The sequence below is a fragment of the Lolium rigidum genome, chromosome 2, assembly GCF_022539505.1.
Source record: "Lolium rigidum isolate FL_2022 chromosome 2, APGP_CSIRO_Lrig_0.1, whole genome shotgun sequence".
In the NCBI taxonomy this organism is placed as follows: domain Eukaryota; kingdom Viridiplantae; phylum Streptophyta; class Magnoliopsida; order Poales; family Poaceae; genus Lolium; species Lolium rigidum.
In genome coordinates, this window is record NC_061509.1 from 18,984,313 (window position 1) to 19,007,222 (window position 22,910).

At 45.4% G+C, this 22,910-nt stretch overlaps 1 long non-coding RNA gene, 3 other non-coding genes and 1 pseudogene across 4 annotated transcripts; all 5 read left to right on the plus strand.

Annotated features, from left to right (window-relative positions):
• Window positions 1-14,166: 14,166 nt before the first annotated feature.
• On the plus strand, window positions 14,167-14,300 carry LOC124693861 (annotated as a pseudogene).
• Window positions 14,301-14,414: 114 nt separating this feature from the next.
• LOC124693886 lies at window positions 14,415-14,506 on the plus strand. The gene has a single exon (XR_007000331.1). It is a non-coding gene; the product is annotated as a small nucleolar RNA Z266 (small nucleolar RNA).
• Window positions 14,507-15,454: 948 nt separating this feature from the next.
• Window positions 15,455-15,576, plus strand: LOC124693860. The gene has a single exon (XR_007000308.1). It is a non-coding gene; the product is annotated as a small nucleolar RNA snoR86 (small nucleolar RNA).
• A 115-nt stretch (window positions 15,577-15,691) lies between these two features.
• On the plus strand, window positions 15,692-15,783 carry LOC124693885. Its single transcript, XR_007000330.1, has one exon. It is a non-coding gene; the product is annotated as a small nucleolar RNA Z266 (small nucleolar RNA).
• A 287-nt stretch (window positions 15,784-16,070) lies between these two features.
• LOC124691374 lies at window positions 16,071-18,223 on the plus strand. Its single transcript, XR_006998929.1, has 4 exons — window positions 16,071-16,195; window positions 16,289-16,443; window positions 16,802-16,914; window positions 17,770-18,223. It is a non-coding gene; the product is annotated as an uncharacterized LOC124691374 (long non-coding RNA).
• The last annotated feature ends 4,687 nt before the right edge of the window (window positions 18,224-22,910 follow it).

The window sequence follows — 22,910 nt, forward strand, 5'->3', positions numbered from 1 at the left end:
AAATGGAGGTAGTAGTTCCACTGAATCTGAGCAGGAAGAGCTTCTCCACTGGTGGTGGCGCTACAGGTGAGCTTCTCCGACGAGCACTGCATTTCGCTCAGGAGGAAGGGATGGACAAGGTGATTTTTCAATCGGATTGTCTCTCTCTTATTTGGCGGCTCAACTCGATGACTTTGGATTGATCCACAGTTGGTATGGTGGTGGCTGGTGGAGGCTTCACATCGGTTTCTTTCCGCCATGTGAAACATGTCTTCAATGAAACGGCGCATGTTTTTAGCTAAATCGTGTGAGAATGTAAACTCTAGTTCTATTTTTCATTCTGTTCCGGATTGCATCCGAGGAACCTTTTGTATTGATGTTATTTAATCAGTAAAAGCTGCGTGTTCTGTCAAAAAAATATAAAAAATTCAACATAATAGGCGCAAATATTTCACTGGTAATTTCCTTTGTAAAGAAATAAAAGGTACCAGAAGAGCTTCCTGTTTTTTTTTTTTTTTTTTTTTTTTTTACAAATTCAACATACTGCCGACTTTTTTCCGCACAGTCGCCTCTAGTTCGCCAAAAAATAACACCAACTCGATCCATTCAAGGAGAGATCGATTGCTTCTTTGCTTTTTCAGCCGGACCGATGATCAACTCCAGCTCCGTGCCTTGATCAAGCCCTCGCACTACAGGAATGGCGCGCTGCGCCGACGGCCGTGGCGTACGCCGACGGCCAAATGTCGGGGCCGTCGGCGTACTGCCCGGTCAGCCCAGCTGCTCGAAGCGCCCCTCGGCGTATAGCGCCCCTCGGCGTATGACACGCTATGCCGAGGGTGGCCCTCGGCGTATCGTCGGCCCTCGGCATAGATTGAGGGTGCGACCCCGTCCCATCGCCCCGCGGCCATGCACCTAACTGGACCTTGACGGCGTGAAGCCTATGCCGAGGGCCACCGTCGGCGTAGCTGAAGCCAGTTTCTCCCGCCGAATCCTCCCGCCCCTCCCGCCAAAATGACGTCAGCTGTCTAGCCTATGCCGAGGGGCACCGTCGGCTTAGCGTCCATCTTTTTTTTCCTTTTTCCCGCCCATTTCTCCCGCCCAATCTTTCCCGCCAATTTTTCCCGCCATTTTCTCCCGCCGGCTTTTCTCGCCGTTTCAGCCCTCGCCTCCCTATATATACCCATGTGTTCTTCTCCAACAAAACACCACCACCAGCATGGTGTGGTGTTGTTTGTCTAATGTTGTACCCCCGGGGTCTTTCGGCTACACGCACATGCGCTGACGGCACTTAGGCATGTCCTGGACGTATAGGGCAGAACTCACCGGTGGGGTGAACCGGAGGAAAACCTTAGATAGCATGGATCCATACTTGCCACCACATGACCTAAAACAAAGGAAAAAAGTCCATTGCTAACCCTAACTCTAACCCTAACCCTAACCCTAGGGGTAGATTTGCGGGGTCCCCGCCCCTAGGGTTTCCCTAGATACAAACCACCGGAGCGTCCGAATCGCTGGAAACTCCCGCTACGGCTCATCCGGGACCTATTTCATTCCAAACCTATGGTTTCCATGTGCATATGTCCTAAACAAAGCAAAGAAATTAAAAAAATCCATTGGTGAACCCTCGCACGAAAAAAGCTATAGGGGTAGATCTGCAGGGGTCCCCGCCCTAGGGTTTCCCAAGATACGAGATCACCGGAGCGTCGGAATCGCTTGAAAACTTGCATTTGTCCCTAACATATGTGTACAAGTGTGATGTAAGGTTTGTCTAACCTTGCATGTACCCCGCGTTGACGATTTCCGCATACATGGGCCGACACTTGGTAAAATCCAGGATTTGTATGTGGAAACTCCTGCTACGGCTCATCCGGGGCCTATTTCATTCCAAACCTATGGTTTCCATGTGCATATGTCCTAAACAAAGCAAAGCAAATAAAAAAAATCCATTGGTGAACCCTCGCACGAAAAAAGCTATAGGGGTAGATCTGCAGGGTCCCCGCCCTAGGGTTTCCCAAGATACAGATCACCGGAGCGTCGGAATCGCTTGAAAACTTGCATTTGTCCCTAACATATGTGTACAAGTGTGATGTAAGGTTTGTCTAACCTTGCATGTACCCCGCGTTGACGATTTCCGCATACATGGGCCGACACTTGGTAAAATCCGGGATTTGTATGTGGAAACTCCTGCTACGGCTCATCCGGGGCCTATTTCATTCCAAACCTATGGTTTCCATGTGCATATGTCCTAAACAAAGCAAAGCAAATAAAAAAATCCATTGGTAAACCCTCGCACGGAGAAAGCTATAGGGGTAGATCTGCAGGGTCCCGCCCTAGGGTTTCCCAAGATACAGATCACCGGAGCGTCGGAATCGCTTGAAAACTTGCATTTGTCCCTAACATATGTGTACAAGTGTGATGTAAGGTTTGTCTAACCTTGCATGTACCCCGCGTTGACGATTTTCGCATACATGGGCCGACACTTGGTAAAATCCAGGATTTGTATGTGGAAACTCCTGCTACGGCTCATCCGGGGCTTATTTCATTCCAAACCTATGGTTTCCATGTGCATATGTCCTAAACAAAGCAAAGCAAATAAAAAAATCCATTGGTAAACCCTCGCACGGAGAAAGCTATAGGGGTAGATCTGCAGGGTCCCCGCCCTAGGGTTTCCCAAGATACAGATCACCGGAGCGTCGGAATCGCTTGAAAACTTGCATTTGTCCCTCTCCCGGTGGTTCTTCCGCAGCTTCTACCGGAAGGAATCGGCCCGGGCCGGTGTCTAGCGGCGACGAGCTCCTCTAGTTGTCGCATTGTATCTCTTATCGACACTATGGCACCATGTATGCACACTAGGGCACCACCATGTATGCACATTATGGCACTATGTATCCACTATGACACTATGTATGCACTTCATGTTATGTGTATTTGCACTTCATGCGAAGTTCCTGTGAATTTTATGTGAATTTTATGTGCTTTTATTATCTGCCAAATCTGGAAAACAGCAAAAAAACCAAAAAAAATGACCAAATGGTCCAAGCTACGCCGACGGCTTCCCTCGGGGTAGCGTCGACATGGACCAAATGGTCTCATGTACGCCGACGGCTTCCCTCGGGGTAGCGTGCGCCGGCGCTCGCCGGGCCTGCCGCGTGGCAGCGTACGCCGACGGCCTCACGCTCGGCGTAGCGTGCGCCGGCGTTCGCCGGGGCCTGCCGCGTGGCAGCGTACGCCGACGGCCTCACGCTCGGCGTAGCGTGCGCCGGCGCTCGCCGTGGCCTGCCGCGTGGCAGCGTACGCCGACGGCCTCACTCTCGGCGTAGCGCGCGCCACGGCTCGCCGGAGCCCGCCGCGTGGCAGCGTACGCCGACGGCCGCACCCTCGGCGTAGCGGTAACGACCGTCGGGTCGACGTCGTCCGTTAGCTTGCTACGCCGAGGGCTAGTACGCCGACGGGTGGTCGTCGCCCTCGGCCTTCGCCTTCTACGCCGACGGTCTCCTCTACGCCGACGGCCAGCTGGGCTGTCCCGAGGCTGACCTTGCCCGAGGAGCTATGCCGAGGGTCCCCGTCGGCGTACCATACGCCGAGGGCGAGTCGGTGGTACGCCGAGGGCCGCCGGCCGTCGGCACCTCGATGGATTCCTGTAGTGTCGTCTCTTCGATGAATCTCTACCTACGTACTACTACTATACTACGTACTACGTAACACCACACCAAAAAGTTCCCTACCACACAAAATCAAAATCCTTCATCCAAATTCTAAAACACGAAAGCGTGCATATTAGCTCAGCTCGCCTACTTCTTCCTTTGCTTCTAATAAAACAATCCAACATACTCGGCGCGCAATATTTCACTACTTTCCTTTGCAAAGAAAAGAAAAAGGTACTAGAAGAGCTTGCTGTTTTTTTTTTTACAAATAACATGCAACAATATTCAACTACTCGGCGGCAGCTATACGTACACTGCCGACAGCGCAGCAACCTATTCTATTCCTCCCCCGTTAATTAATCGTGGTGATGACGGAGGATAGGCAAACGGCGGATCAGGAGTCCAAGCGTTCCATTTAATGCACACCCAGATCGATCGTTTATTAGGCAAGCTCACGTACATGTACATGTAAGCCTTGCCGCCCCAAAATCCATTCAATCTCACGTACTCCCTCCTTGTATGGACCTGCAAACAGGTATGGATGTAGTACATGTACATACTATGCATGTAGTACAAGAAGCACACCCTGGTGATCATATATACCGTCCACCTCAATCTAGTCCCATTGTCCTCTCTCCCGGAACGCTCAGGATGCCCACCTCCACCGGCCAAGACGTTGGTTCCCTCTCTCCATCACTCCTATGGCAGGAAGGAGGGAGAACCTCGTTCCTCTTTTCTCTAGTTAGGGTTAGGTTTTGTCTGATGTGTTGCGTAGTTAGGGTGCTCGGAGCAGCGGCCGGACAAATAAATTTGCCTTAACTCTACTCCCACACCGGTGGCGACCTTCACGACGGCGTTTCAAAGTTGATGACAACATGTGCTAGTCGATTCTTCAGACGGATAGCTTGGTCTTCTCGTGGTTCTCCCGGTGTAGCGAGATCTGCTTTTCGACGTGTCGCTCGCGCCTGGCGTTATCCACGACGCTGGGGATCAGGGCAAGGTGGATGCTCTGGAGCGATGATGTCGGTCCGGAGGTGGTGGATTTGTTGTTGTTCCCCAACTTAATCTACGGGATGAGGTGGATCTTGGATCAAGGAAGCACTGGAATATATCCCAATCGACGTGCCACACCGACATGTGCCTCGCTGGTTGCAGCGGCCTTGTTCATTGACTAACAAAGCCTTGTTGGCGATGATGCTTCTTCGGATCTGGCAATGGTGGAGAGGCTCGCCATCTCCTCGAACGTGTTCCTAGGCAATGTTGGAGCTTGGCAGCGGCCGCTAGCTTCGGCGAGGGCATGAAAGCCTAGGGGATGGTTTTTTTTTCTATCCTTTAGGGTTCAATCTCCAAAGTTTACATGAAATCTATTTTCTTCTAGTCCGTCTTTCAATTTCCATATTTGTTTGTTGATGTAACTTGATTTTATATTAATGAATACGTGGTTGTTCTAAAAAAAAGTACAACCTAATTGGATAACTTCATGTGAAACCCAGTTCCATGGCCCCACAACATCTATCCCTAGCTTTTCATTTAAAAAAGGGAGAAAGCCCCTTCCCTATTGGATTTCTCTTTTCGTCAGGTGAGTAGCAAAACGAAAATAAAGAGAATATTCCATGTGACTTTAGGCTTTTTTATGTTAATAACATATGTCACAGGTACATGCAAAACCCAAAAGAGGCTAAGTTCTTGAAAAATGTGCGTCGACGGCCTCAAATTGGAAGTTTCATAGCCTATTTGTGAAGAGAATGTGACTGGAAGTTTTGTATTGCTTTTTCCTCTTTACACCACCCTTATGTACTCATATTAGGATCCTAAGTAAAAGGGTAGTCATTCCGACCCTTGCTTTCACGATTTCATGTGAAACCCTTTTCAGTGAGCCCCACGACGTCTATCTCGAAGATTTTGATTGAAATGGCGATTACATGTGATTTACGCTTTGTTTATATTATAGTAGGTTATAGGCACATGTAAAACCAAAAAGTGGTCATGTTCTTGAAAGAGGTGCGTCCTGGAAGTGGGTGTTTCATTTTATAAGTCTAGAATCTTTGTGTGTGTGATAATTCTATATGTGAAGTAAGTGGTACTTCAAGTGCGGGATACCACTCTCTCGCCTAGTTTGCTACCTCGATCACCCTAAAAAAATTCTCTCGTCACTCGGTTCCTACACACATGTCCATAGCCCATTCGACGGAATGCCTTGGGGATGTACGCTTGATTTCTTTATGAAGAAGTTAAGTAGCTTGAAACCAAGAGTCCTGATGAGTGTTCTTCATCATGCACCATCCTGCCTCCCCCTCCCCGCCGTCGAGGATTCCTTTGAGATTCTATGTGCAGGAGGGGTTCGTAGCTCTATTCACGACATCGAGTTGTCTTTGGCGACATCCTCTAACAGTGGTGTTGCACTTCTCGTCAGGTGAGAAGCACGATGCCGGTGTTGTTATATCTAGTGTCCTTGGTTAGTTGTCGGGGATGTGGTGCCGAGGGTGGGAGGCGAGGCGGCCGTCCGACGGACTTATGCCGGTGTGTGTGTTCAGCGAGCGAGCTCGATGAATAAGGAGGTAGCTTGGAGATGGCAGCACCAACATGTATGGAATCGTGGCGATGAATACGAGAGGCTACTTCGATTAACGGAAAGACTCCCAGAATTTTTGCACCAGAATTGAAACACGTACAGCCTCCTTGAATTAAGGCAAACTAGGAAGAGCGTGTCGCGTGGCATTGAAGAATTGAAGAAAAAGAAAAAGAAAAAGAAAACGAAACGAAACAAAAAGTCCCGGATTCACTTGTCGATCCCCATTCTCTCGGGCAGCCTTCAGTCCTCCCCCAGGCCGCCGACACGCACCGCGCCCAGTACCCGCGGCGGCCTTGTTCGCCGGAGCGCGCGTGGGTCGGTAGCACGACGCGCGGTGCTCCGTCGAGCTCGTCTGCCGGCGTCCGCGTCAGCGCGGCGATGGGGTTCTGCCCATCAGGACGCGACGGAGAGTCTCCGGGCGTTCGATTCCCACCCTTCGCGTGCGCCACCGACGGATGGCGGCTGCTGAGGCGCGCCCGCTCGACGTGCAGCTGGCGGCGCCACCATTCACCCAACTGCGACGCTTTCAACCGCCGCCGCCGTCGGCAGCACGCTCTTCCCGGCACCCGAATCAAGAGGCTCGCTCAAGGTATGAGTTTTGCATCATATATATAGTACTCTGCTTCTTCCCCAATTCAATTACGTACTTCAACATCATCTTCTTCTTCTTCTGCTCCGTCACCCCTATGGCAATCACGGTACTACTCCTGCCAGCTCGACTAGGTATAGACAAGTATTTTTTGGGTTGTCCCGTTTGAGGTGAAACCCAATCTGTTCACACACATGCTAGATTCTCACTATCCAAACAATGTTCTATGTATACTTTGTTTACACAAATGCATCCCTGTACACTCATTAATACTGTCTTGTATGCCAAGCCTTGAATTTTATTTGGATGGTTTCTGGATGTAGAAAGAATCTGCAATCTGCATGGACATTACTAAATTGTTTTCAGTATAACTGACTCTGGAGTTTAATTTCGCTGCGTTGTAATTGTATCTATTTTAATTACCATAACCAACAACATTTCTAAACTTTTGGTATGGGCTTGCTGGCTTGCTGCATGGGTCATGGTCAGGAAGTTGAGGTTTAGAGTTTGCTACTGCTAGTAATGTTTGCTTCAGCTTTAATCTTGACTTTGGGGGATTGCTATTTAAATTGATGGTTATGTTTATCCAGCTTTTTCAGGGCAGTAATCGAGATGTGCAGCTGGCCGGGAGGGAGCCAGGTTGGATGACCTGACCGTTTTGGCTCTGGCGGTGTTGCTGATGTGCTGTTTGCGGTCTGCCCTTGCTGTCATGCGATGGTGACATGTTCACCTCGGCAACAGTGGACTGTTCTTCGCCTGCATGGTATAGGTGAGCCATTGTCCCCATCCTCTAACGATGGTTAGCTACAGTTTGTTGAACTATTTATTGTAGGATAATGGAAGTCTTGATCCGCCATACATATTTCCCTGGTTGAGCTATTTCTGTGCATGATAAATTCGTTGAAGACATGATAAACTGATATTGTCCATTCTTTTTCCATTGACCATGGATTTTTGGCCCCTTCCTGATGGTTGTTCTACAATTGGGTGCCATGTTATAATCATCAAGGAAATTGGCTGTAGTATTCATGGTTTGTTTATTCACATTTGTTGTTGAATGCAGTAGGATCTATAGTAGAGCTTTATCTAGTCAACCTGGAACTGGCCAATTATCCAACATTTAGGAAACATGCTTATCTAATTAATTAGGACATAGAGTAGAATGGTCGTAAGCATCAGGTGGTCATTACATGCTAATCCTCTATACTCAGAAGAGTCATAAGCATCAGGTGGTCATTAGGAAGTTGCTACATTTTTTTTTCTATAGTAGAGTGGTTTTGTATGCTCCTCTACTTATCTCGTTTTTTGTTCAGTGGCTGATATAATTAACTTTCGAGTGCTCTTGTTATATATGCACTGGACAATAAACAATTTTTTCTATTGTAGAACCAAGTGTTGTTGCATGGATACTAATCCCCTCGTTTTCTACGACGCTCAAGGTGAACAAAGAGGGGATGACCTGTACATGCTCCCCCTCAAGGGACGCTAAACACAAAAAGCTGACCACCCGCAAAAGGTCCATCTTTTTACCTGAGTTGTCTTGTGCTCTAGCATAGTTTCCATGTTCGATCCAGGAACATATAGTTGACTTGTGGAAATTATTGCGCTTTTCTACAGAAGCATGTGTGTTCATTAAATGAAGAGGTCTACTGATTCCATCTGCCTCTGTGAACTCTAGCACGGGATGTCATACTGATGCCTATCCGCTGAACAGGCCAGGCTCTGTTTCCTTCGGCGTGCTCACCATGAACAAGGCGTAGCTGGTGAGCCATCCCTCGTACCTTGTCTTCACAGAGATGTGTTGTAGGACGAACCCATCTTCCAGGAAGCTGCCTGGTTGTAGAAAAAAATCTTCCCGTTCTATTGCTACCGCGGGTCTTATGCAATTGATCGGATCATATAGATATCCCTTCAACACAACATAGTTCATCGAAAAGATCTCGGATGACTCACCAAAGCACGAAAGCCAATTAGAAAATGGATTCCTATTTGAAAAGCGCCTAACCGCATGCATAAGCTCACATTAACCCGTCAATTTTGGATGATCTTTCACCGTTTTAGGATTTCAATCTTGAGTGCTGCCAGTAGCCTGGACAATCGAATGATATTGTGTAATTTGTTTGCTTCTCCATGCTGAAGTGTTGATTTTCAATCAGGATTATTACTTTCATTCCCATGCACACGTTATGTATATTTTTTGCCATTTGTTTGAGATTATCCATGTCTTGACTGTCTTGTAGAAATTTGCTTCAGCTTTGTGTTTAACTTACTTGGTCAGATTAATTTTGTGATGATGTAATGTAGTCTTTTGTCCCGCCTCCTGTACCTATAATTTGTTCATCTCCCACACATGGAGAGTTGGCTGGACAGAGAACTGAATCACTTTTTGTTCTTGCAGATGCTTGGCAACATACTAGTCTTCACCAAGACTGTCTGACCAGGAGCAAGATATCATGTGTTTTTTGCTGCCTTGTGGCTGGGCTGGCTATGCAAATTCGAAATATGTAGCATTTGAGGCATCATATGGGTTTAGTTGGACTACAATATGAAAAATATACCTGAAATGTTGCCTTGTTGTAACCTGGAGCTAAGTTGTTGAGGTAGGCCTACTAGTCACTGGTTAAAGATTAGTGGTTGTTGTGTACATTTTTGGAGCAAGGATGCATGCATGTACAAAGAAAGTCTCTTGTTGCCATTTAATTATTTGGATAATAGGATGTAAGAAACAATCTTGTAATGAAACTTTATTTTTTCAGGTTCAAAGCCTATGGTATTTTTCACCATCTTCGAAGACGTCACAGAAGGTGAGACTTTTTCCTCACTAGCATATCATATTCTAGATGTGTCGTTTCTTATATATCGCATATGTTGGTGCCTTAGAAGACTGAATATATTCTTTGTACATGAATTCTATGACTGTGAGTGCATTTGGATTACCACTGCATTTTTATGCGGATATATAACTTTGTTTGGCCGATGCAGCAGGTGTAGCCTGTCATGTTTGTGGAATATGTTTAATGCTATGTGCAATTGCAACTTGTAACAACAACTTGACAATTTTGAGTCTAATGTGTCCATGCCCTGCTGAAAAATTTCCATTGCCGCTTTTATTGGCTTGGCCAGTCCATTTTGTGTAGTACACTTTTGTTTGATTTCAAAATATACAAAGAGACATGCACACCAATCTATAGCTTATTCAGATCAAGATGCCTGAAAACGATTCCTGGAGTCCAATGAGTGATTGTAATACCAATAAGTGGTCACTTGTGGACCAACAGAATGTTTTTGTGCAGAAATACCAGACTTTGCCTTTTTTTCTCATGTTTATTCCTTGCATAATATCTACAGGAGTGGTGCTATTTGTTTCACTTGTGGTGACAATGCTCTCTGAGTTCACTTCCAATAGATAGATAAACACTTGGAGAGTTGTCTTGACAGAGAATTTCATTTCTTCAGAAGAAAGAGTGAAACTTTTCAGTCCAAGTTGTGTATTTGGTCATGGAATTTTAGATGTTCTACATGTCTCTGGTAGTTTCATATTTGACATGGCGCTGAGTATGCTATATCAGTGTGTAGAACTTTCTTGTACATGTTTTGTGATAGGATAACATACTATCCAGTTGAGCTTTATCTTAGTATTGTGTTATGTATTTTTTTTACGCTCATCATGTTGTGTATTAACCACGTGGTACGCTAAGTGCCCTGAATATGAGCACATCATGTGTCTGTGCTCCCATCAAATTCCAGATAGATCAGTGCATGGTACTACCGTATGCGTACATGTATGCATGTGTACATACTTGCTTTACTAGGTTTGGTGATATATTCTGGATTAAATAGAGGAGCTTGGACCCAGGAACTCATCCGGTTATGCATTAGATAGTGTTGACCCTAACTTTAGATTAGTTGCTTACGCATAGATGATTAGTAAGTGCAAAAGTTGTGAGCGAGGACCACATACTGAATATAAATGGATGTATGATATGTTTGATTAACATTTGAGAAATATCAGGATTCTGGGCATTTGACTTCTACCCATCGCAAGTATGAGCTTGTAACTAGTTATAGAAAAACTCGAGTAACTGATTCATTTCTTATTGCTATGTTGGCACAATGTCTTGTTACTATGACCATAGTTTAGGTGTGTTTGTCAGACTTATTTGTTTTCAGTATTCAATGGATCTTTTACTAAGATGAAATTTCGCACCCTGTTCCTGCATTTTTGGTGTCTTAGTCAGCCATTCCATCTTTCAATAATCCCTTCTGATATCCATTTCTCTCTTGTCAATATTCATGGTAGGGCTAGTCATCAATGTTTTGAAGTCCTGGCAGATAATGTTGTGTTAGATCATCAATCTTTTTTTATTAGACTTGGCCAACAAGCCCTAACACCGATAACATTTTTATTAAGACAAATGTTGGTCGAGCCTCGAACATGGGTGGCCTGGGTGCACACCTGTGTGCCTAGACATAGATCACCCTTGGTTCTGCCTCATTGAGGATTTATGAGATCACTATGTACAAACATATCTCTGATAGAAGCACCTTTGCATCTGAGCAACTCACGATTATATGCCTTTCTGAGATATGCATAATTATTTAATTTACATGAATGATTACTTGTATTGCCGTACCGCTTGCAGGTTTTGATATAATGATGACATCTCTTGTATGAGTAACTTTAAGTTTTTAAGAATGTTTTGTATACTTATAGTATCTTTAATCTGCAGGCGCCGATTGCCTGAAAGGCAAAAGGTGGCAGAAGATTGCACTCTCCTGAGCAGAAAAGAATGTACTATCGAGCAAGATCCTTGTGCAACATATGTCGACGGAGAAAGTCAATTCCAAAAGGCAGCCGAAGATTTCTAATGAAATGTTTCTTGCCCATTAGAGTGCTCTGGCAGATTCAAACTATTACAGGTATTACAAACATTGTTTTTTATTTATTTTGTCCTACTTATGCATGTTTCTTATTAACTGGCCCATTTGGTGTGATCTGTCTAGGATTATGAAGGAAGCGGAGACTAGCAAGCTAAAACTTACACTGGAGTACCTTGAGTAGGCCCGGCTTACCCTTGGCTTCAACTACTTCATCCTTGACCTCCCTCTCTGTTGTACCATGGCGGTGAGTTCACGGTGTGAAGGCATTGATGGCCTTCTTCTTCGACTCCATGTGTCTAGGCAAGTTTCTGGTTCCTGTCCTGAAGCTTTTAAATCTGCAACCACTATTTAGGTTGGTGTGGATGACTGGATGGTCTCTTTTCAATTTATAATAGTAATGCATTTTAGTGAGACGTTGATTCCATTTCCTTCTTACTTGTGTACATATATAGTTCGTAATAATATCATTTGGAGCACCAACATATAGGTCTAAATCAATTTTGTTCGTTCATAATGAATATGTATTGCCAATCATGTTGCCTAGAGAGAGTAATACGTATATCGATCGTAAGCATTGTGTGTCATACTATTGTTGTGGCATGTGCCTCTTGTATTATTTTAATGGATGCCAGATGCAGGCAGCAAACTGTCTTTGAAACTAAAGTTTGGTGCTACTGTCATCTTGTTTCCGCATCAGTTCGTTCTAATTGCGTGGATGATGTGACCTTTTTGTTTTTTGTTTGACAAGTTGTCTCAACAATGCTTAATTTGTGAGAGTGATGAATTCAATTGGATAAATCAAGTATAGACTTGAAGTACATCAACATGAAACCAAAACAGACTATTCTTTAGTAAACTTTACTCTTCTCATTGTGCTTCCCTGATTAATGATTTGGTAGTTTGGTAAGCTCATATCGACCTATTTTTGCACCGTTCGCTTGTTTTTAGATGAGTCACAACTTCTGCATTGACATTGTCCTGCTTTATTTAGCTATCATCCTTTTGGCGAAAAGCTGATAGTCATTGTTGTGCGCCTGTGCCACTCCAAAGAGTGACCATATGGTATTTCTCGAATGCAATATAAATTTAGGCACGAAATCTCTGGACATATTTGGATTGGCAAATAAATTTATTTCTCTTATTGTGATCTTGAAATTTGGGTGTTACTGTTATCGTTGGGCTACTTGAATATTTAGTGTACAGGGGCAACTATTTTGTCAGAGTTAAACAACATATATAGGTTTCTTCGTATGGATCTGGAAATGGGATTCTTTTGGTTGTTCAGGGACTTGCGTGTTTCGTGACTATTTCTTCTCTTGGTAGGAGCTGACTATAACTGCATGCAATTTGGTATACACTTGTGAAAATTGAGATTGGAAGGCATCACTGCATTTACACTGAACACAAACTCTACTTTTAGAATTACCGTCAGGTACCCATATGCACTCCTCAAGTCCTCAGTTCGCTTCTAAATATCGTGCAGAAGAATATGTTCCAAAAAAATGTATGCGCAAAAAAGTGCGGATATCCATTTATGGTTTCCAAATTCTTATTAGGCCTTACTTAACATTTGTATTTTTTTGAATTACACATTTACACTTAATAATACATCCTTGGCAATAGTCAAGAACTTTTTCCTGATAAGTTTTGTAGAATCAGTTGTTTTGATCTAGAGTTGATTAATCATTACTAGTTAGCTGATAGGGAAGTAATTTGATCTGTTTTCTGATATCGGCTTAACTTCATAATTGAGGCCGTGGACAGGCTATGCATTCAAATAATCAATTGAAGTTCTGTTATCTCATGTCATCACGGGGTTAGCACGGCACACAGAATGATAACGAATTACTTCATCGTCCATGCTCGCAAAAATTGCATGCCTTTCTGCTAACAATTCTGACATACCTATCCTGATTCCTATCCTGGTTGATATAATCAGCGATTTTAAACTTCAGTAACCCACGTACTTGTAGGAGTGCATTAACTTTTACATCTAGATTTGGAGACCTACAGCTACAAAATGACTTTATATTCCACATCATTATTTACTGAGTATCCTTGACACACGATTCTGTCTGCATTGTTTTTAAATTTTGAGCTACCTTTGCAGGCTTCCACTACTTCTGCTCTCGATGTCGTGCTGCGATGGCGGCAAGTTCACCTCGCCGCAACCGTGGTGACGGTGGCTTCTTCTTCGACTCTGTGAGTTTGGTGAGTTTCTAGTTCTCCCCTTGTCTCATGTATGTGGCCATTACAGAAAATGCCTATGGGGTGTTGGTATTTTTGAAATACTATTGGCTGGCGATTGTGATAGATCAAATAATATTAGCTATGCGACTTCTCTTTTGCATAAGCCGTAGATGCAATCATATTGTTTCTACTATTTTCACTTGAATCAGTGGAATCCTACTTTTGCTTTGTTTATTAAATGGATGAAACCGATGGAGCTTTCCATAAATTTCTATCCTTTCATCTATTTGCGAACTTATAGCCAATTCATAGAGCAAAAGGGGGGGGGGTCTTGTATAGTGGAGAACTGGAGATTCCTTGCATTGAAGGTTGGCGATAATAATATGCACTTCTCTGTGCACACATATTTGCTCTGTTGTGATGGCCTCGAACAACCTGCCACATGCCAAATCTGTAGAAGTGTTGGTTGCTCGTTTTTGCTGTCATTAGCCGATTTTGGTCTATTTCCTCATAGTTGCATGTAGTTATTTTTGTAAGTATACTTTTTTGGAACATTGTTGATTGGCTTAAATTTTGAATTGATTACATGAACGAAGTCACCTCGTGAGATGGAACTTTCTGAGGCATATATTATGTCTGCCCAAGCCAATCTTCCTTTCATTTACTGATGATATGTTCAGTGACCATATCTCTAAGCACACAATCCATATACATCTATGTACTGTCATTAGCTGATCCGTTCTTTGTTTCTTCAAGACATTGTACGTTTTTGACACGTAATTACTTCTATCTATCGCAAGTATCAGCTTGTCAATAGTTCTAAAAAATCTCGAGTATTTGAATCTTTTCTTATTGCTGTATTGGCACAATGTCTTGTTATTATGATCTCGATCACTCTTAGGACCATAGCTAGGGTGTATTTGTCAGACCTATCTGTGTTCAGTATTCAATGGATCTTTTACTAAGATGAAATTTTGCACCCTGTTTCTGCATTTTTTGGTGTCTTAGTCAGCCATTCCATCTTTCAATAATCCCTTTAGATATCCATTTCCCTCCTGTCAATATTCATGGTAGGGCTAGTCATTTATATCCCATATAGTTGTGGCACGGATGTACAACTGCAAAATGAATTTATGTTCCACATCATTATTTACTGACTATCCTTTACACACGATTTTGTCTGCATTTTTGTTAAATTTTGAGCTACCTTTGCAGCTTTCCACAACTTCCGCTCTCAATATCGTGCGATGGCGGCAATTTCAACTCGCCGCAACCGTGCTGACTGTGGCCTCTTCTTCGACTCCATGGGTTTGGTGAGTCTCTAGTTCTCCCCTTGTCTCTTGTATGTGGTCATTACAGAAAATGCCTATGGGGTGTTCGTTTGCTCGAAATACTATTGGCTGGCGATTGTGATAGGTCAAATAATATTAGCTTTGCGACTTCTCTTCTACATAAGCCGTAGATGCAATCATATTCCTTCTACTACACTTGAATCGGTGGAATGCTACTTTTGCTTTGTTTATTAAATGAATGAAACCGATGGAGCTTTCCATAAATTTCTATCCTTTCATCTATTTGCGAACTTATAGCCAATTCACAGAGCAAAAACGGGTCTGGTATAGCGGAGATTCTTTGCATTGAAGGTTGGCGATAACATTCTGCAGTTCTCCGTGCCACACAGATTTCCTCTGCTGTGATGGCCTCGAACAACTCGCCACATCACAAATCTGTAGAATTGTTGGTTGCATATTTTTGCTGTCATTTAGCCGATCTTGGTATGTTTGCTCTTAGTTGCATGTAGTTATTTTGGTAAGTATACTTTTTTGGAACATTGTTGATTGGCTTAAATGTTGAATTGATTACATGAACGAAGTCACCTCGTGAGATGGAACTTTCTGAGGCATATATTCTGTCTACCCAAGCCAATCTTCCTTTCATTTACTGATGATATGTTCAGTGACCATATCTCTAAGCATACACTCAATATACATTTTTGTACTGTCATTAGCTGATCCGTTCTTTGTTTCAAGTTGCTAGTTATGGTGTTGCACATTTTTGACACGTAATGGATTAGTTGGAATGATGAACCAATTAGATGTACAAGGTCAATCTTCATCTTTTTTTGAGTTGTAATCCACTGCTTTATCAAACGGGATAGTGGTTACAATCTGACTGAATCACATCTGCCAAAAATCCAGGTATTACCACAAAGCGAATCGAGTCTACTATGCTTAGCGCTTCCGTGGCACACAAGTGCACCTCTTTTTTTGCATCACGACCTAAGTAAAGAAGCTTGACTTCCTGGAAACGAGAACATAAACCCTTCATCTCACTAATGATGTGAGCACCTTCTATCCGCAATTGCTTATTATCCTGCCAAACCCTCTCGAGGGAGATGCAATCAGTTTGAATGATCACCTTTGAAATGCCCAGCCGAGCTGCAGCTTCAAGGCCTTCCCTGCAAGCCAGGATTTTGCTGATGAAGGGATCATCAACATGGCTGTGTCTCCTACATCCTGCCTCAACAAGCTCACCATAGTTGTTGCGGATAATGTAGCCTGGCCCAGCTACACTTGATTGAGAAATTAGTGAGCCATCAACATTCACCATACACCATCCAGACAGCGATTTTGACCATTTGCAAACTTCTTTTGAGCATCAGTTAGCTGCAGCGGTAGCTGCAGAAGAGCCATGCTCTTCAATCAGCTGCATGGAGCCCAAAGGCTTATACCGTTCTTCTCCATGCACATATTTATTCCAGCTAGACCACACACACCAGAGTACTGTGATAGCTACGGGGTCAACCTTCTAATCAGTACTATTTAACCTCAAGTTACATTGCTTATTTTGTTCTGATCCTTGGTGTGTCTTGCCATAAGTTCTTTATCAAGAATTTATTTCACTTGTTTTATTAGTTCACATATCCTAATTTTATCTTCAATTCAGTTGCTATGCACGCCTACATGGAGTACCTGCAATGGCCGTCATCAAGGACACGTCTATGCTCTTCTACAACAACGCCTTTATGCGTGTCCTCGGCTTCTCTAGCCCTGGCATCGGTGCGTCCTCGAGAACCATCGATATTTTGAAATGTGGATGTGATTCCTTGTAGGCAGGTCTGCATTTAGGTGAAACATCGATATTTTGAGTGCATCTGGTTTGGTCCTAGCTGAAACTGTGAGATATCAAATGCACTTTATGAGTTCTGGGAAAGGATGCTTATTCAGTTAGGGAATTACAAAGAACTAATCATGTAGGCAGTAGTTACAATAAAAAATTAGAAATGCTTGTTCTCATTTTTTCCATGAGATCATTTGATCAATTTGGCACCAAAGGTTACAATACTTTTGCAATAAAAATTTATGAGTTCTGGGATAGGATGCTTACTTGGTTATGGGGTTACAAAGAACTAATCATGTAGTTACAATAAAAGTTTAGGAATACTTGTTTTTGTTTTTTTCCTTAGATCATTTGATCAATTTTGCTCCAAAGGTTGCAATACCTTAGCAAATGTTCATGATATGCTACGCCACATTGTTATGTCAAAGGTTTTCCCTAGCTCTAACCATTCCATCAAGTTAAGAGATGATTATTTCGGACATAGTGGCTAGAGAAGCAATACCGTGAGGAGTATTGAATTCGTCTCTCACCAAATAGGGACATGTGGATTATCCGATTAAACAGGCTAATGTTATGATGTATCAAACAGTATTTGCTTTTTTGTTTTCGGTTTTGCACAATACATAGATGCAATAATACTGTTTCTACTACTGTAACTTCTACTTAGATGATTAAATTGATGATGGAGTTTTCCATAAATTGGTGTCCTTTCCTGTGTTTGTTTCAACATGTCAGGTGCAAAGTTGTTGTTTATCTTCTTCTTCATCAACATACTTACATCTGATTTTCGGCAGGCTAGTGTTGCAATGGCTAGGAAGGAGGTGGCTACTATTTTCCAAGATGGCTGGGAGGAGCAGCTTTAGGGAGCTGACCCATTTTTTATACGACAACAGCTACATCGGAGATGGAGTAATGGCATGACCATTCTGCTTTTTGTTTGGCTGCACAACTGGCTCGAAGGGGCTGCCAGAATGTTGTTGGCAAGATCCAGGAGCTGGCAAGCTGAAGAGGTTTAGTGAACTCCAGCATTGACGAAACCCCATCTATAATGCCACTTACTGCTCTGGCTCCGCTGGTTGGGTCCTCATGTGCCTCGTGTGTGGTTGTAGTCCTGGCCAGCCCTCTGCCTTTAGCAGCGGCGATGATGAAACCTGAATGGTGCAAGAGAATAATTGTACTGTAGATGATTTATTTTTGCATCGTGGTGGCGAGTACATGGCTTGGATGCAGAAGGAAGGCAATGAGCAGAACCCGCGTGCTCGCGCGCCCGCCCACACACAAGTGCAAATAGGTTGTTGTAATTTTTTGCCTTGCTGGAAGAGTGAGTTTGGGAAGAAAACATTAGCTACCCGAAGCATTAATTGTATGTATAGCTGGTAAAATTTTGGTGATGATCAAATAATCTATTTTGGGAATTTTTTATTGGTTGATGCCTGACGGTGCACATGAGAACTGTTGCATAGGTGTACCCATCAATATATATGAACCGAGCTCTTAGGCTACTATGTATATATATCACGAGGAAGCACATGCTGGAAAACCGTCTCTCTCAAAGCACACTGGGAAAAAATCTCTTAAAAACACCTCTTTTTACCTTCTGGTCATCCAACCAAGATAAAAAACGGAGCGCTATTAACAAGCAACTCGCTGATAAGAAAAGAAATCTATCAATCTGCATGCCACCACGAGATATCAGATCTGAAAGTTAGTAGCTCGAAATTAGTCGATTTGTTTTGGAGAAAAGAATTAGTCGATTATTAATTGGATTGACTGTACCTATTAATTAGGAGTCCCCTCGAGTTTTACGTGGGCGGTTCGTATTGTATCACCACCTAAGAGCATCTCCAACAGGCGCGCTATATAGGCCGCGCGGCATAAAAACGTCCGATATAGCGCGCGCGGGACAGAATCAGGCGCTCCAGCAGGCGCGGTAAACGGCGCGGTGCTGTAAAATTTTTAGGGCGCGCGGCGTTTTGCACAATCCGGAGCGGCATATCCGGCGCGTCGGCTACGGCGCGCGGCATCGCTCGTCCAACCGCGAAAAATCCCCCGCGCTGAAACTTCCTCCCCGCGTCGCTGCCCCGAGCCCAATCCGTCGTCTCCGCGCGCCGCCGGCGATCCCGACGATGGACGACCCCTCCGGCAACCCGCCGACCCCTCCCTACTCTGTCACACCCTCCGCCGCCGCCACTTCCGCCGCGCCGGCGCCAAACCCTAGCGGCGGCGCCGACGCCGGGAACCCAACGGCTGCCGCGCGGCGCGCTGTTCGTCCCGCCGCGCGGGGCACTACACGCAGGCGCTGCCGCGGCGCAGATGGCCGCGCAGGGCACCGGCAACGCGCGGCCCGCGCCGAGGAGGGGGAAGGCGCCGTCAACGAAACGGCCTCACGTCGGCCCGTTGGTCCGGTATCAACACCGTTGGTCCGGTATCAACACATATTGGATGAGGATGACGGAGTACTTCAATACAAACACAAGTGGGATCGAGCGAACCATGCGCTCACTTCGGTCCCGTTGGTCCGGTATCAACACCGATTGCCAAAAATGGGCGGGCGTGCAAGCCAACATCGATGTTCTCAATCCGAGTGGCACTAATGAGAATGATAGGGTAAGTGACTCTACTATGTTCACCATATGGCTCATATGAGAAGAATACGGTTGTACTTCATATGGCTCATCTATTTTCTTTTGCGCATATGTGTAGAACTCCATGGCTCAAGGATTGTTTAGGGATGTGGGAAAGAAGAACAAGAAAGGCAACAAGATTCTTGGCAAGCCATTCACCTTGCATCATTGCTATGAAGTGCTAGGGAATGAAGAGAAGTGGAAGACGCGCGGCAAGTTGGATGCGGCAACTATGGCGGCCAATGCTACCGGTGATGCAACAATCATCGATGATGATTCAAGTGATGAAGGGAAGAAGAGAAGCTCCACTCCTCACTCCATCAACAATGGGCGGAGGAATGTGCCCGGTAGGAAGACCGGCAAGGAAATGAAGGGAAGGAAGGCCGGAGATGATGACATTGCCATGGCTATGGAGAGGATTGCAAATGCAAGGTTGCAAGCAAATGAAGATAGAAAGATGCAACGAAACTTGGAGAAAGAGGCTATGGATGCTATTGAAGCTAGGAGAGCCGCTTTGGAGGAGAGGATTGCCGCCAACGAGGAGAGGAAGTTGGCTTTGGAGGAGAAGAGGCAAGCCACCGAGGAGCATGCACGCCTAGCGGAGGAGGAGAGGAAGCTTTTCTTGATGGATACTTCCCATATGGATGAGAGGCAAAAGGAGTACGTCAACCTTCTTCACGATGAAGTGTTGGCCAAAAAGAGATTGTTGCTAGCCAACATGAACACTTCCACCACCGGCATGTTTGGAGGAGGCATGTTTGGAGGAGGCATGGGAGGCATGGGCGGCATGGGAAGCATGCCCATGCCCACCATGGGAGGCATGGGCGGCATGGGAAGCATGCCCATGCCCTCCATGGGAGGCATGGCCGGCATGGGAAGCATGCCCATGCCCTCCATGGGAGGTATGGCCGGCATGGGAGGCTATGGAGGCATGGCCGGCATGGGAGGATCAAGCTATGGAGGAGTGTTTGGAGGGACCATGGGAGGCTCCGTGAGTGGTGTGTACGGGAGTATGGGAGCACCACCGGGAGGCTTCGTGTCTTCCATGAATGCTACTATTCCTCCTTCAACCCAAGATGACGAGGACGAAGAAGAAGGTGTTGACTTGGAAAATGCGGAAGTGTGATATGCATTTGTGATATGCATTGTTTCACTTTGTCCATTTGAACCATATGTCGTGTGTCATTGTTGAACTACGTCATTTTGTGTGTCCTTGTTGAACTATGTGATGTTGTTGCACTTTGTGTCATTTATTTCATGAATTGTGTCATTTCTTTCATGAATTGTGAATGCAAAATAGACTAGAAATCTGTTTTCCGCGCCCGCGCGCGCTGTATTTTGCAGCGCCCGGCGGAGGACCATTTTTCCTGCGCGCGCACGCGCTGTATTTTGCCGCGCCCGGCGGAGGAAAAAACGGCACAGCGCGCCATATCTGTTTACCGCGCGCGGATTCTTGGTTTTAGCGCGCCGCGATATAGCGCGCCTGTTGGAGATGCTCTAATGAGCGCCCCGTTTCATTTATGCTAGCAGCCTTGATCTGTGACACCAAGGCATATCTCATCCTACCAAGAGAGAGGAGAGAAAGGAATCACATGAAAACTCACCTGCTTTCCCGCTCCACATTTCCCCGGGTCAAAAATTCAAATCTGCCTTTCTAGCTCTATAAGTAGATCCCCGCTAGTCACATACCGCGCGTCGGTTGCGCGTGACTTTATGACTTAGACTTTGTCGAGGAGAGGAGAGGAGAGAAGAGGAGAGCCATAGCACTATGGAGGCAAGACTAACACCGGTGGTTCTTTGATGATCTTGGTTTCGTGAGACGGTCTGTCCGACTGCTTCCGGTTGAATCAATCTTTAAGGTTAGGCGAGATGCATCTTTCTGCTCCTAGGGTGATTTCTTTTTCTCCATCCCCGTCTTTCTGGATCATTTCAATGGGATCATTTCAATGGTAGACGTGAGATGTTGCAGATGGGAGGCTCTTCGGAGAAGCCACTCGCCGCCGATGAAGGAGATGAGGGGTTGAGTTGCCGTCTCTGCAGCACGCTGACCACGGAGGACGGGAGGAGCTGACTGGTTAAGTCGCAGTGCTGCCGACGTGGGACTAGCCAATCTTACGAGGTCTGAGGTATGTATTACGCCTTACCAGCCAATCTTCTAGCGTGTGTGGTCATAAGTTCTTAACAAGACTGGTTCTATTACCACACATTAGACTAATACCTTTGTAATTTTCCCTATGTTTTCTTTTACGGATCTATTCATCTTTTCAACTCCAAAATCTTCTCATCGCCGAGATCTTCGTCCGCCTGCCGATCAGGTCCGTCGCGCGCGCCGGCGACGAGCTCCCAGGTGGGGACTTCCAGGCAGGACCGGTTGGCCACTCGTAGTGCATCGTACGGCGTCGGCGGCGGTGGATCGATCGCGGCTGGATCAACCAGAGAGCGTGTTCGCCGCCCGCAAGCCGTTCGACAAAATGCGCGAGCCGTGCATGACCGCGCGGCGGCAGCGCCTCAACGAGGGTATTCGTTCGATTGCACCGGATCACCGGCGGGAACAAACAGCGACGCGGATCAAGGACACGCGCGTGCCTCCTTGGTGCTGGTTCGCCGGCGCTGCTTCCACTTTAGCTGGCTGGTTCGGTGGCGCAGGCACGCCCCCGCTGCGGCCGGCCGGCCGGCCGCTATGGGGGTGATCGGCATGTCACATGGGGGCCGCGCCATCGATTTGACTTCATCATGCGACGCTCACAGGTGAGCGTCAGCAAGCCAATAATTTTTGTTATTCTACCATCTCGTTTCAGAAGAACAATTTGATATTCTTGTCTAACGCAAAGTGCCCATCGGGACATCGGGTCATCACCATGTGTAATCCTTGGCTTCCACCACCACGCGAATACCTTGCTATCTCCGTCTACCACTAGTATATTCTACTAGCTAGCTAGCCGTCCGAGGTGCCTCGGTTAGTCTGCTGATTAGCACTTGTACAGTGAAAAGTCATTGATGGTTACTCAACTTCTTGACTACTGAGTGATAACATCCCCCCAGGTTCCTAGCTCCAACAAAGACAAATATTTAGGTTTTTTTTTATAAGTACAATCTTGGCAGTACGCATCGTGTCCTTTCACCCGCTGCCGTACGTATTATTAAGGATATCACACCGGCATCGCAACAAAGGATAGTTGTGGACTGCACCAGGTCCGATCGAGCAGCCTCCGGGACTATGCTGCCTTCACTGATAAATGGCTGCCGGGAAGGCTCCAAAATGATCGGCGAGGGACGGACAAGCAAAGCCACATCAGTGGCAGTGATCTTCC